Here is an 11711-nt window from a genome sequence, read left to right as displayed (position 1 = left end):
ATAATAAGCAGACAATAATTATTGTCTCATATACACACTCATCTGCAGGCAAACACATAAATATCACTGCTGAATATAAGATATAAATCACATATTTAACACAACAAAGTAATGCAAATCTCACCTGCTAAACAGCAGTTACAGCACAAACATCTCACAATTTTTTTGGCGCAATTTCAGCCTTCCGGAAGCAACCTCATGGCTTTATGATCATGTGGCATGCATCAACCAATCAGAATAAAGGGTTTTTTTCGGGTTTTTTTAAACATGCTTTATTTGTATGTAACACTACATGATGAAAAGTGAATTTCTGACGAAACAGTTCATTTGTATTATGGTTTTTTATCTAGCAGATTTAACAACATTTAATTAAATGGAAGTTATTTTCTTGGATATACAGCAATATTTAAATTTAAAAATTGGTATGGGGTGACCAACAATAATGCAGGACTGGTTATATCTCCAAAAGCAAAAGGGAACAGTCTTAAAGGGACATGCACACACAGCCTTTAAATAGACAACTCATGTCACACACAGTCTTAAAGGGACAGATCACAGTATGTGAACCTTGCACACTCTAAGTCTTAAAGGGGCAGGCACACACAATGCACACAGACTTAAAGGGACATGAAACATTTTTTTCTAACATGTTTCAGATAGAGAATACAATTTTAAACAACATTTTAATATATTTCTATTATTTAATTTGCTGCATTCTTCAAATATCCTTTGTTGAATAAATATCAATGCACATGGGTGGGCAAATCAGCAGCTACTGAGCCTATTTAGATATGCTTTTGAACAAAGGATATCAAAAGAATGAAGAATATAAGATAATGGAAGTAAATTGGAAAATTGTTTAAAATTGCATGCTCTTTCTTAATCATGAAAGAAAAATTGTGAGTTTCATGTACCTTTAAGGGGACAGCACACCACATGCATGCAATTATGGTACAGGCACACAAGAAACACTTAGTCTTAAAGGGATAGACGCACACACATTTTGCACACAGCCTTTAAAGGGACAGGCACACACACACAACACATACAGACTTAAAGGGGCAACACACCACACGCATGCAATTGTAATGGCACAGGCAAACAACCAACCAAGGAACACTCCGACTTAAAAGGATAGATGCACAATGCACACAGCCTTTAAAGGGACAGGCACTCACACAATGCACACAGACTTAAAGGGGCAACACACCACACATGCAATCTTAATGGTACAGACGCACAAGCACCCAAGGAGCACTCAGTCTTAAAAGGGATAGGTGCAGACACACATAATGCACACAGCCTTTAAAAGAAACATGCACACAACATACACATATTTAAAGGGGCAACACACCACATGCATGCAATCTTAATGGTACAGGTGTACAAGCACCCACGGAACACTTAGTCTTAAAGGGATAGGCACAGACACACAATGCACACAGCTTTTAAAGGGACAAACACACACAATGAACACATCTTTTAAAGGGACAAGCACACACACAATGCACACAGACTTAAAGGGACAGCACACCACATGTATGCAATCTTAATAGTACAGGCACATAACCACCCAAGAAACACTCGGTCTTAAAGGGGTATGCATACACACAGCTTTTAAAGGGACAAGCACACATAACACACACAGACTTAAAGGGACAACAAACCACACGCATGCAATCTTAATGGTACAGACGCACAAGCACCCAAGGAACACTCAGTCTTAAAGGGATAGGCGCAGACACACATAATGCACACAGCCTTTAAAAGGAACATGCACACACACAACATACACATACTTAAAGAGGCAACACACCACACACATGCAATCTTAATGGTACAGGTTTTACAAGCACCCACAGAACACTTAGTCTTAAAGGGATAGGCACAGACACACAATGCACACAGCTTTTAAAGGGACAAGCACACACACAATGCACACAGACTTAAAGGGACAGCACGCCACACGTATGCAATCTAAATAGTACAGGCACATAACCACCCAAGAAACACTCGGTCTTAAAGGGGTATGCATACACAGCTTTTAAAGGGACAAGCACACACAACGCACACAGACTTAAAGGGACAACAAACCACACGCACGCAATCTTAATGGTACAGACGCACAAGCACCCAAGGAACACTCAGTCTTAAAGGGACAGGCACACACACAATGCGCACAGCTTTTAAAGGGACAGACACACATACACAACACACACAGACTTAAAGGGGCAACACACCACACGCATGCAATCTTAATGGTATAGGCGCACAACCACCCAAAGAACACTCAGTCTTAAAGGGGTAGGCATACACAAATAATGCATACAGCCTTTAAAGGGACAGGCACAACACACACAGACTTAAAGGGATAACAAACCACATGCATGCAATCTTAATGGTAAAGGTGCACCCAAGCAACAATCAGTCTTAAAGGGATAGGTGCAGACACACAACACACACAGCCTTTAAAGGAACCGACAGACACAACACAGACTTAAAGGGGCCACACACATGCAATCTTAATAGTACAGGCACACAACCACCAAAGGAACACTCAGTCTTAAAGGGGTAGGCATACACACAATGCACACAACCTTTAAAAAGGGACAGATCACCGTATGTGCGCACACACAACCTTGCACTCTCTCAAAGCAATGCACTCAGCCTTAAAGGGTCAGACACGTACACTCATGCACACAACTCACTCAGCCTTTAAAGGGACTTTAAACACTTGTCCTTAGGATTTTGTGTTTTTTTATTCATAAAGTTTTTTTAGTTTTTAAAATACAAATCCCTTTTTTTTTTATTAGAGGTGTTCCAATTTGTGTTTTTTTTTTACATTTACTTGTGCTTTCTGAGCGCTCCATGCCGAATCCGTGCAGACATGGCTGTGAGTGGACAAAACCGGAAGTCTGTGCTTATTGTTGTGAGCGCACAGGAATGTAGACATTGCGCTCACAGCATAACTAAAAAACTACTGCTGCTATAAAGTTGGCAGCTATTATCTTTATTTTTTTTCTCAAGAATATCTTTTAAACCGGCATCAGCTAGTGTTTGCTATATAGCTATAGCTAATACACTTGTAAGCTAATCATTCTTTTTTACTCTGTTCATAATGTAAAATTCATTCTTGTGGTGTGAGGGAAAGAGGGATGGGTAGGGATCGCCCAACACACTGTTCCAGCTCAGCGAGGCGGCTGCTGTCTCAAATTTATTCTGGTATCTTCAACACTAAGCTGTGTCACCCTTCTACCCCTCTCCTTTCTCTCCAAGCCGGGGTCCCGCTCAAGCCATACATTTTTTTTCTTCTTTCCTATACCTTTCAGAGTTTGTTTAGATCGGACCCTTTGCAAATCTTCTCCTTAGTTTTTGATTTGTGGCTTTGACCAGCAGCTCACGCTCTCTGTGCTCCTCATGTTATAGCATCAGTGTCTAATTAGCAGGTATTAGGAAGATCATAAAAGATACTGTAGGGAATGCTTCATTTGTCTTGTTTAGGAGTAGGGAGAGGTCAGCTATAGTGTAGTGTTCTGTGCACACCATGGATAATAATGATCAGGCAGCCATATGATCATTATTATCCATGGTTTGCACAGAACAGAACACTACACTATAGCTGACCTCTCCCTACTCCTAAACAAGACAAATGAAGCACTCCCTACAGTATCTTTTATTAAAATCTAAACATAAATGGTAAAAATAAATGATAATTACATGGAAATAGAAGGTTTTTAGGGTCTCTTTAAAAAGACAATTTACACCACACGCACACAATCTTATTGGTAAAGGAGCACAAATACCCAAAGCACACAGTCTTAAAAGAACAGCTGATACCATACACAGTCTGAGAGGCAAACACAAGTCTGTGTATCCTTCAGACTAGTACCAGGCTCCTCTCCCCTGGACTCCTCCTCAGGCATTAAAGGGACATAAAACTCAAACATTTTCTTTCATTATTCAGATAGAGCATGCAATTTGAAACCTTCTAATTTACTTCTATTATCTAAACTGTTTTGTTCTCTTGAATTCTTTTATTGACAGGGATACCTAGGTAGACTCAGGAGATGCTGATTGTTGGCTGCACATATATGTCTCATGTTATTGGCTTTCCAATGCGCCTAGTAATGCATTGCTGCTGCTTCAACAAAGGATACAAAGAGAATGAAGCAAATTAAATAATAAAGTAAACTGGACAGTTGTCTAAAATTGAATCATGAAAGAAAGATTTCAACATCCATGTCCCTTTAAGGTCTAATTGATCTTTTATGCCTCCTTAAAAGGTACAGGACACCTTACTGCAGCATGAACAAAAATCACTCTCTTTTGACAAAAGCCTTTTATGATACTACCCCTGTCACATAAATTACACATTTGGGGCTGTTAGCTACTGGGACTCATGAAGCACCTAAGCAAACAGAGCTTTAAAAGGACACTGTCTTAAAGAAACAGACACACCGGCAGCCTTTAAAGGGACAACTGCACACAATTTAAATGGTACACACCTTAAAGGAATAGATTACGCCACACACAGATAACAAACAATCTTAAAGGGACAGATGCACTCACACAATACATACAGCCTTAAAGCACTCTAAATACAGTATTAAAGGGACAGATCACAGCATGCACAAAGACAGGTGGTGCGTGCAGTCTTAAAGGGAGAGCTCACACCATATGCACAGTGTCTTCAGGGTACAATCGCACGCAGAGTCACACAACCTTAAAGGAACAGCTCACACCATGCGGACACAGTCTTAAATGGGCTTGCACACACACACACACACAATACACGCAGGCTTACAGGGACAAACAAACAGCAGGCACAAAAACACACAGCCTTAAAGGGACAGCTCACAGTTTTCATTCACAGATTCAAATGGTTTAAAAATGTTATTGTTTAAAAAGATAGATAATCCCTTTATTTACCATTCCCCAGTTTTGCATAACCAACACTTAAAGAAATATACTTTTTACCTCTGCAATGACCTTGTATCTAAGCTTCTGCCCACTGCCTCCTCATCTCAGATCTCAGCATACAATTTTAGACAATTACTTCTATTATCAAATTTGATTAATTCTCTTGGTATAATTTGTTGAAGGAACAGCAAAGCACTATTGGGAGCTAGCTGGACATATTGCATCAGTCAATAACAAGATGCATATAAGTGCAGCCACCAATTAGCAGCAAGCTCCCAGTAGTGCATTACTGCTCTTGAGCCTACCTAGTTATGCTTTTGAAATAAGGATTCAAAGAGAACAAATTAGATAATAGAAGTACAATGTAAAGCAGTTTAAAATGGCATGTTCTATCTGAATCACAAAAGTTTAATTTTGACTTTACAGTCCCTTTAATCCCATAGTTCCTCTGCAATTCTATGTAAATAGAATCAACCCCTTACTAAATTTCAAGACGCACAATGAATAGAATTTTGTTTGGATTGGGACAGATCTGCACAAGGACCTAAGTGTAAGAAGGGAGGGGCAAGCAGTAAAAATGAAACATAATTATTTTAAACTTTATTATTATATTTATTTTAATTGTTATTAAGATAATTATTATTTTTCTTTGCTGAAAAGTTGAACAATTGACTTATTAAACTAGAGATAATTCACCTCCCAATAATTTCATAATACAACTGGAAAAAAAAATCTGAAAGCTTATTCTAAAAATTAAACCTTTATGTAGAAAACCATGATTTAAATTGAGTCTGACTCTAGTGATTTCAATTGTGGTTTAAAAATTTGTAATTCGGGATTGAAATGAATTTGATTTTCTTTTTGTCTGGTTATATTGATGTAATGCAGGTTAAATCATCATGTTCTTCATCGGCTGCCTTATCCCCACTCAAGCATATAATTGGCATAGGAAGAATACTTTTGCATCAAGAACAAAGTCAATTATTAACAATTCGGCATCTGTATAGCAGGACACCACAAAGCATCCTGGTTTATATGATGTTACACATCCCGAAAGTATGCATGAGGAAGGGCTGAGCTAGGCCCGAAACGTTTCAGATATTTGTTGACTCATGTTGTAATATTAATAAAGGTCTTTTATTATTGGAAGTGCTGGAGGACTTGTTGCTTTACATATGATTTGAGACTTGGTAAGTCTCCTCCGGGCACTCCGTTTAACCCTTTAACGCCGTTAGGACATTGTATTTTGTCCGAATTTTGCTGGTGCTTTAGCGTCGAAGGACGAAATACAACGTCCTAACTGCTTGGCTTTCCCAAAGCCACTGGCGCTTCCCTGATGGGATCGCGATATGGAGGACGTGCCTAGCATCATAGGGACGCCCCCTGATGCGATCCCATCATTGAAATCTTGTGATCACTTGCACGATCGCAAGATTTCAATTTGTTTATATCGGAACAGTTGTTCCGATGTAGACAAGTTAACCCCGGCAGGAAAAGGGTTAAAAAGTGCTGTTCCTATTCCTGGATTGTTTACACATCCTGAAATTAGTCAGTGTTATTACCTCAGTATGTTTAACCTGCTAACCTACTCCTGTCATTGGGCTGTAGTAATCAAGAACAATATATATACAGGTTTTTGTTTATGTTTTACTTCTGCTGAAACACTAAATGAGCATTTAACAAGTAGGCGCCATTTTATGAGGTAAATAGTAATTTTGCTGCTGCAGTGATAGAAGATTTTAATTCAGTTCTCTGAATCAGTGGGATGTGGGGGTTGGGAGGTCACTGCTGGGGATCCACTGCCAAAAACTCTGTAGGCAACAGCAGTGTCCATAGGAGACCATAAGCACTGGCCCCATAAAGCTAGCTCAAAGGCTGGCCTAGAAAACAATTACATTACCAGCACACAAAGAGTCTGATATCTTAAAGGGACAAAAGACCAAATGTTTTTCCCTTTCATGATTCAGATAGAGAATGTACTTTTAAACAACTTTCCAGTTTACTTCTATTATCTAATTTGTTTTAATCTCTTGAAATTGTATGTAAAAAAGGGATACCTAGGTAGACTCAGAGGCTGCTGATTGGTGGCTGCTCATATATGCCTCTATATATGGCTCTCCCATTGCATTCAGCGTCCTCCCAGTAGTTCATTGCTGCTTCTACAACAAAGGATACCAAGAGAATAAAGCAAATTGGATAATAAGTGAATTGGAAAGTTATTTAACATTGTATTCTTTCTCTGAATCATGAAATAAAATTTTGCATTTCATGTCCCTTTAAACCCTGCTAAGCCCTGAAATGAGCCGAACAGCATGAGTGGCAGCCTACTTCTTCATTCCAATCCTCACAAAGGATCTGAATGCACATATCTAGACTAGGGTTCCCCCCTCAGCCATGTTTTCCTGGACACTTATGAGTTACACATGCTGCAGGGTGTGCAGAAGACAACATGCATTGCACACCTAAACAGCACACGAATAGTGACCCTAGAAAGCATTATTCATGCTCCTCCCTGCAACATGTGTAACTCATAAGTGTCCAGGAAAGCATGGCTGAGGTGTAGGCTGACCATATTGCCGCTTTAAAAAGGGACACATATGAAAAATACATATGTCAGGGCTGTTTTCAGGGCTGTTTAAAGAAATGGTTTTGTATAAGAACCCTCACATATGTATTTTTCATGTGTTCCTTCTTAAAGCGGCAATATGGTCAGCCTACTGAGGTGTCAACCATAATCTAGCCTATATATATATGTCGATTAAAGTGATATAAAACAGTTGCAACAATCATTTTAATAAAACATATCTTATTTGCTCGTACATCAACTGCACAGTATGGTAAAAAAAATGTGCATTTTATGCAGATTATTACCTATATATTCTCCTTTGCTAGCAGGCTCCATAGCTTCTGGTAGCAGCCCTGCAAAGGGGCTGGGAGCTGTACAGGAAGTGGGCGGTGCTAACAAGTGCACAGAGACTTATTTAAAAAGTACTTTAAGTTAAAATTAAATAAATATTGTTTATAAGCTTTACATTAAAAAAAATATATGTATTGCCTTCTGTCTTACAGTAGTGGTGTGTGTAGTGCTCAACTTACAGTTGAGGTGGTCATTTTTTTTAAAAATCACTATATCCAAAAACAGAGAGGGACTGGTCCAGGGTAGGGTGGTAATTGCCTCCTGGTCACTATTTATGGATTAAATCAGGGCCAATTGTTAATAAAAAATGTGTACTGTTTGATTTTTTTGGTGTGTGTGTCAGCAGCCACGATAGAGAATTGCTGTGGGTATAATGACCCAGCTTCTGAGTGTGGAGTGCCACATAGGCAGGGAGCACAGTAAGTGGCCGGGACAATGGGAGAGTTAAAGGACCAGTCAACACAGTAGATTTGCATAATCAACAAATGCAAGATAACAAGACAATGCAATAGCACTTAGTCTGAACTTCAAATGAGTAGTAGATTTTTTTTTTTCTGACAATTTTAAAGGTTATGTCTTTCCACTCCCCCTGTACCATGTGACAGCCATCAGTCAATCACAAATGCATACACGTACCATGTGACAGCCATCAGCCATTCACAAATACATACACACTTATTCTTGCACATGCTCAGTAGGAGCTGGTGACTCAAAAAGTTTAAATATAAAAAGACTGTGCACATTTAGTTAATGGAAGTAAATTGGAAAGTTGTTTAAAATGGCATTCTCTTTCTGAATAATGAAAGTTTAATTTTGATTGAGTGTCCCTTTAACATGGCCTGCAGCTCTGCACTCCCTAAGAGAAAGGGGGGTGGGGAGGGTGGGAGCTGAATGCAAAACAAAGAAAAAGGGGGGGGAGGAATAAGGATAGGCCAGGGGAGGGTCCAGAGAGGGGGATAGGAAGGGATATAAGGGCTTACCTTTCTTTGTAACATAAGTTTCAACTCTGTCTTTTTCCCATCCGCCCATCCACTAGTAACAAAATTATTGCATGGAGTATTAAAGCTGCCTTTGTTTGTATTGCAGATATCCAAGCCTCAAAACGGTCACGGAAAGCAATGAGTCCAATTGGAGAAACGAGAATGTCGTGCTAGTCGGTCGACAGAATTTGGCAAATATGTTATTAGTTAATTCATGGCCTATCCCCAACTGTCAGGTAGCGTACCAAACGGGCATAACTGCGGTTGGTGGAATGGGAAACCCCCCTGGGAGGCGGTAATATGCGGCCAGTATTGGTGCACGGTTTGACCGAGTAACACACAGGTCTGCGACCCCGACGGGCGAGCTGGTAAAGTTTTCCATATGCGCAATGCAGCGTTTTGGTGCGGTGTAAGTTAAGCACATAATAGGCTGGCTGGGGGAGCGCGGGCTCCCCCCATGTTTGAGAACAATTTGGTGATAATTGTCAAGTCCGCCGCAATTAAAGGGGGGTTTAGTTAGGGGACTCATTGCCGTTACTAATGTACCAAAATAAAGTGACCTTTTACAATTTTGCCACTAAAACTGTGTTGTGTGTTTATTGGTAAGGGGGTTTAATGAGGTGCTCAAAGAGGAGGTTGGCTATAGTGGGGAGATAGTTATACGATGGGAACAGTTGGCCCTAAATCAATTACTGCTAGCACTGCAGACTGTTTCTCAGACAGTTCTGCATCTGATATCTTGCACGCCCCTCTTTCCCTCTCCCTTCTCTCTGCCCAAATGCAGTGCTGACAGCCTATAACTTGAGACAGGCACTGCATGCAGCTATTGTACAGGAAATCAATTAATCTCTATCTAAGAGGGGCTGGGGGGCTGCTAAACTAAGGTAGGATGACCAGACATCTTGTTTTTAATGGTATTGTCCCACTTTTTCATACACTGTCCCAGTGTCTCCATAACTTTTTGAATCACGCCAAATCGTCCTGTTTTTTTACATGAGTAGTAATCATACACTCACCTAGTACATTATATAACACAGTGTTATATACACAGCCGATAAAATATACAGCTCTTAGACTTTTAGCATTAGACAGCATGGCATTATATACACAGAACTACAATCTCCAGGCCAGCATGCCTTGTGTCAAGTAAATGCCACTTCTGTTCCTGTGTGAGATCTCTCGAGTGTATTGGAACCCAGAGTCAGAATTTGGTTCAAGTTGGGATTCTCTAAGTCCAGGTATAGACTTTGGTTTCTGTGCAAGGAGGTGCGGGTGATGTGGGGTGACCACAGTTGTCCAGACCTGGGGTGCTAACCTAGGGTTGCCAACTTGGCTAAAGTTTCCTGGACACTTATGAGTTACACATGCTGTTGGGTGTGCCAGAAGGAACCTGTATTGTGCTGTTCATCAGCAGTATTCATGTGATGTCCAGAGACGCAATACATGATCCCCTCTGCTCACCCTGCAGCATGTGTAACTCATAAGTGTCCAGGAAAACATGGCGATGTAGCAACCATATGCTAAGCACTCATAGCGCCACTTGTGTTCTACTGTGTAGCCAGCCAGCCCTACAGTGTATATGCACACTCTGGCTCCCACATACTCCAGCTACCAGGACCATTGTTGCTTTCCCTCTGCTGCAGGGACCGCAATCAAAACCCAGATATGGTGTGCGGATCCGGCAGCAGTGTCCTGCGTAGAGCCTGGGAGTGCAGAGGGTTGGCCATGGTCGAAATAATGAGAGGATGGGGTAATGGGACAATTATAACATGGGAAGTGAGTGGCTCAGATGTGCTATTGATTTAGTATGTTTAGTTTAAATATATAGTACATAAACAATAGTATCTTATACTGCAGTGTCCTATTGGTTAAATATATAGTACATACACAGTAGTATCTTATACTGCAGTGTCCTATTGGTTAAATATATAGTACATAAACAATAGTATCTTATACTGCAGTGTCCTATTGGTTAAATATATAGTACATACACAGTAGTATCTTATACTGCAGTGTCCTATTGGTTAAATATATAGTACATACACAGTAGTATTTTATACTGCAGTATCCTATTGGTTAAATATATAGTACATAAACAATAGTATCTTATACTGCAGTGTCCTATTGGTTAAATATATAGTACATACACAGTAGTATCTTATACTGCAGTGTCCTATTGGTTAAATATATAGTACATAAACAATAGTATCTTATACTGCAGTGTCCTATTGGTTAAATATATATTACTATTCTGTTTTCATTTACTGATTTGCAAGATGACTGCCCAATGCCTTATGATGTAAAGTTAAACATGCAATCCAACTTACAGATTAGTAGAATCCAGCAGAGTATCTTAACTCAGACAAATTCCACAGCAGAGATTTATGAATCCTTCAAGCTTTATTGTTGCAAACAAGAATTCTGAGGTTCCAGAAGTGGTAATTGCCAGGTAAAAAGAATTTGCCTCTACAAAGCTATTAGCAGAGTTCTAGCAAACTTACACATTGAAAGTGAAACTAATTTACACACTAGTGATGTGCAGTTCATGAACGAATCGTTCATTTGAACTGGTTCTTTTCACTGAACTGAGTGAATCAGTTCACAAGACTGAACTGATTCGTTTCCAAACAGTTCACTTCCTGAGTCTGCAGCAGCACTGGTAATACGATCCTAGAGTGTGTACTGCTTCTGCTAACTCCTCCTTTGCAAAGAATCACTCAGCAGATTCAGACAGCCTCACTCTAGGATCATATTACCAGTACTGTTACTGATTCAAGAAGTGAACTGTTTGCAAACGAATCAGTGTACTGTTAACTCCTTTGCAATGAATCATTTAGATAACAGTACACTGATTCAACAAGCAGTTCTCAACACAGACTCCTGCATTTACCCCT

The 11711-nt window shown here is 39.8% G+C and overlaps 1 long non-coding RNA gene across 3 annotated transcripts in view; it reads right to left on the bottom strand.

Annotated features, from left to right (window-relative positions):
* Nucleotides 1-11345, bottom strand: part of LOC128645988 (uncharacterized) — a 104695-nt gene extending 93350 nt beyond the window's left edge. For 2 of the 3 annotated variants that reach the window (XR_008400164.1, XR_008400162.1), the window contains exon 1: nt 11145-11345. This is a non-coding gene — a long non-coding RNA (uncharacterized LOC128645988). Of the gene's footprint in view, nt 1-124; nt 218-11144 lie in introns of those variants that run through there. The other variant, XR_008400163.1, reaches the window with a different exon arrangement.
* Nucleotides 11346-11711: the final 366 nt, after the last annotated feature.

Source organism: Bombina bombina, chromosome 1 (assembly GCF_027579735.1).
Source record: "Bombina bombina isolate aBomBom1 chromosome 1, aBomBom1.pri, whole genome shotgun sequence".
NCBI lineage: Eukaryota > Metazoa > Chordata > Amphibia > Anura > Bombinatoridae > Bombina > Bombina bombina.
Note: the sequence above shows the minus strand (reverse complement) of the source record. Positions and strands in the feature narration are given on the sequence as shown.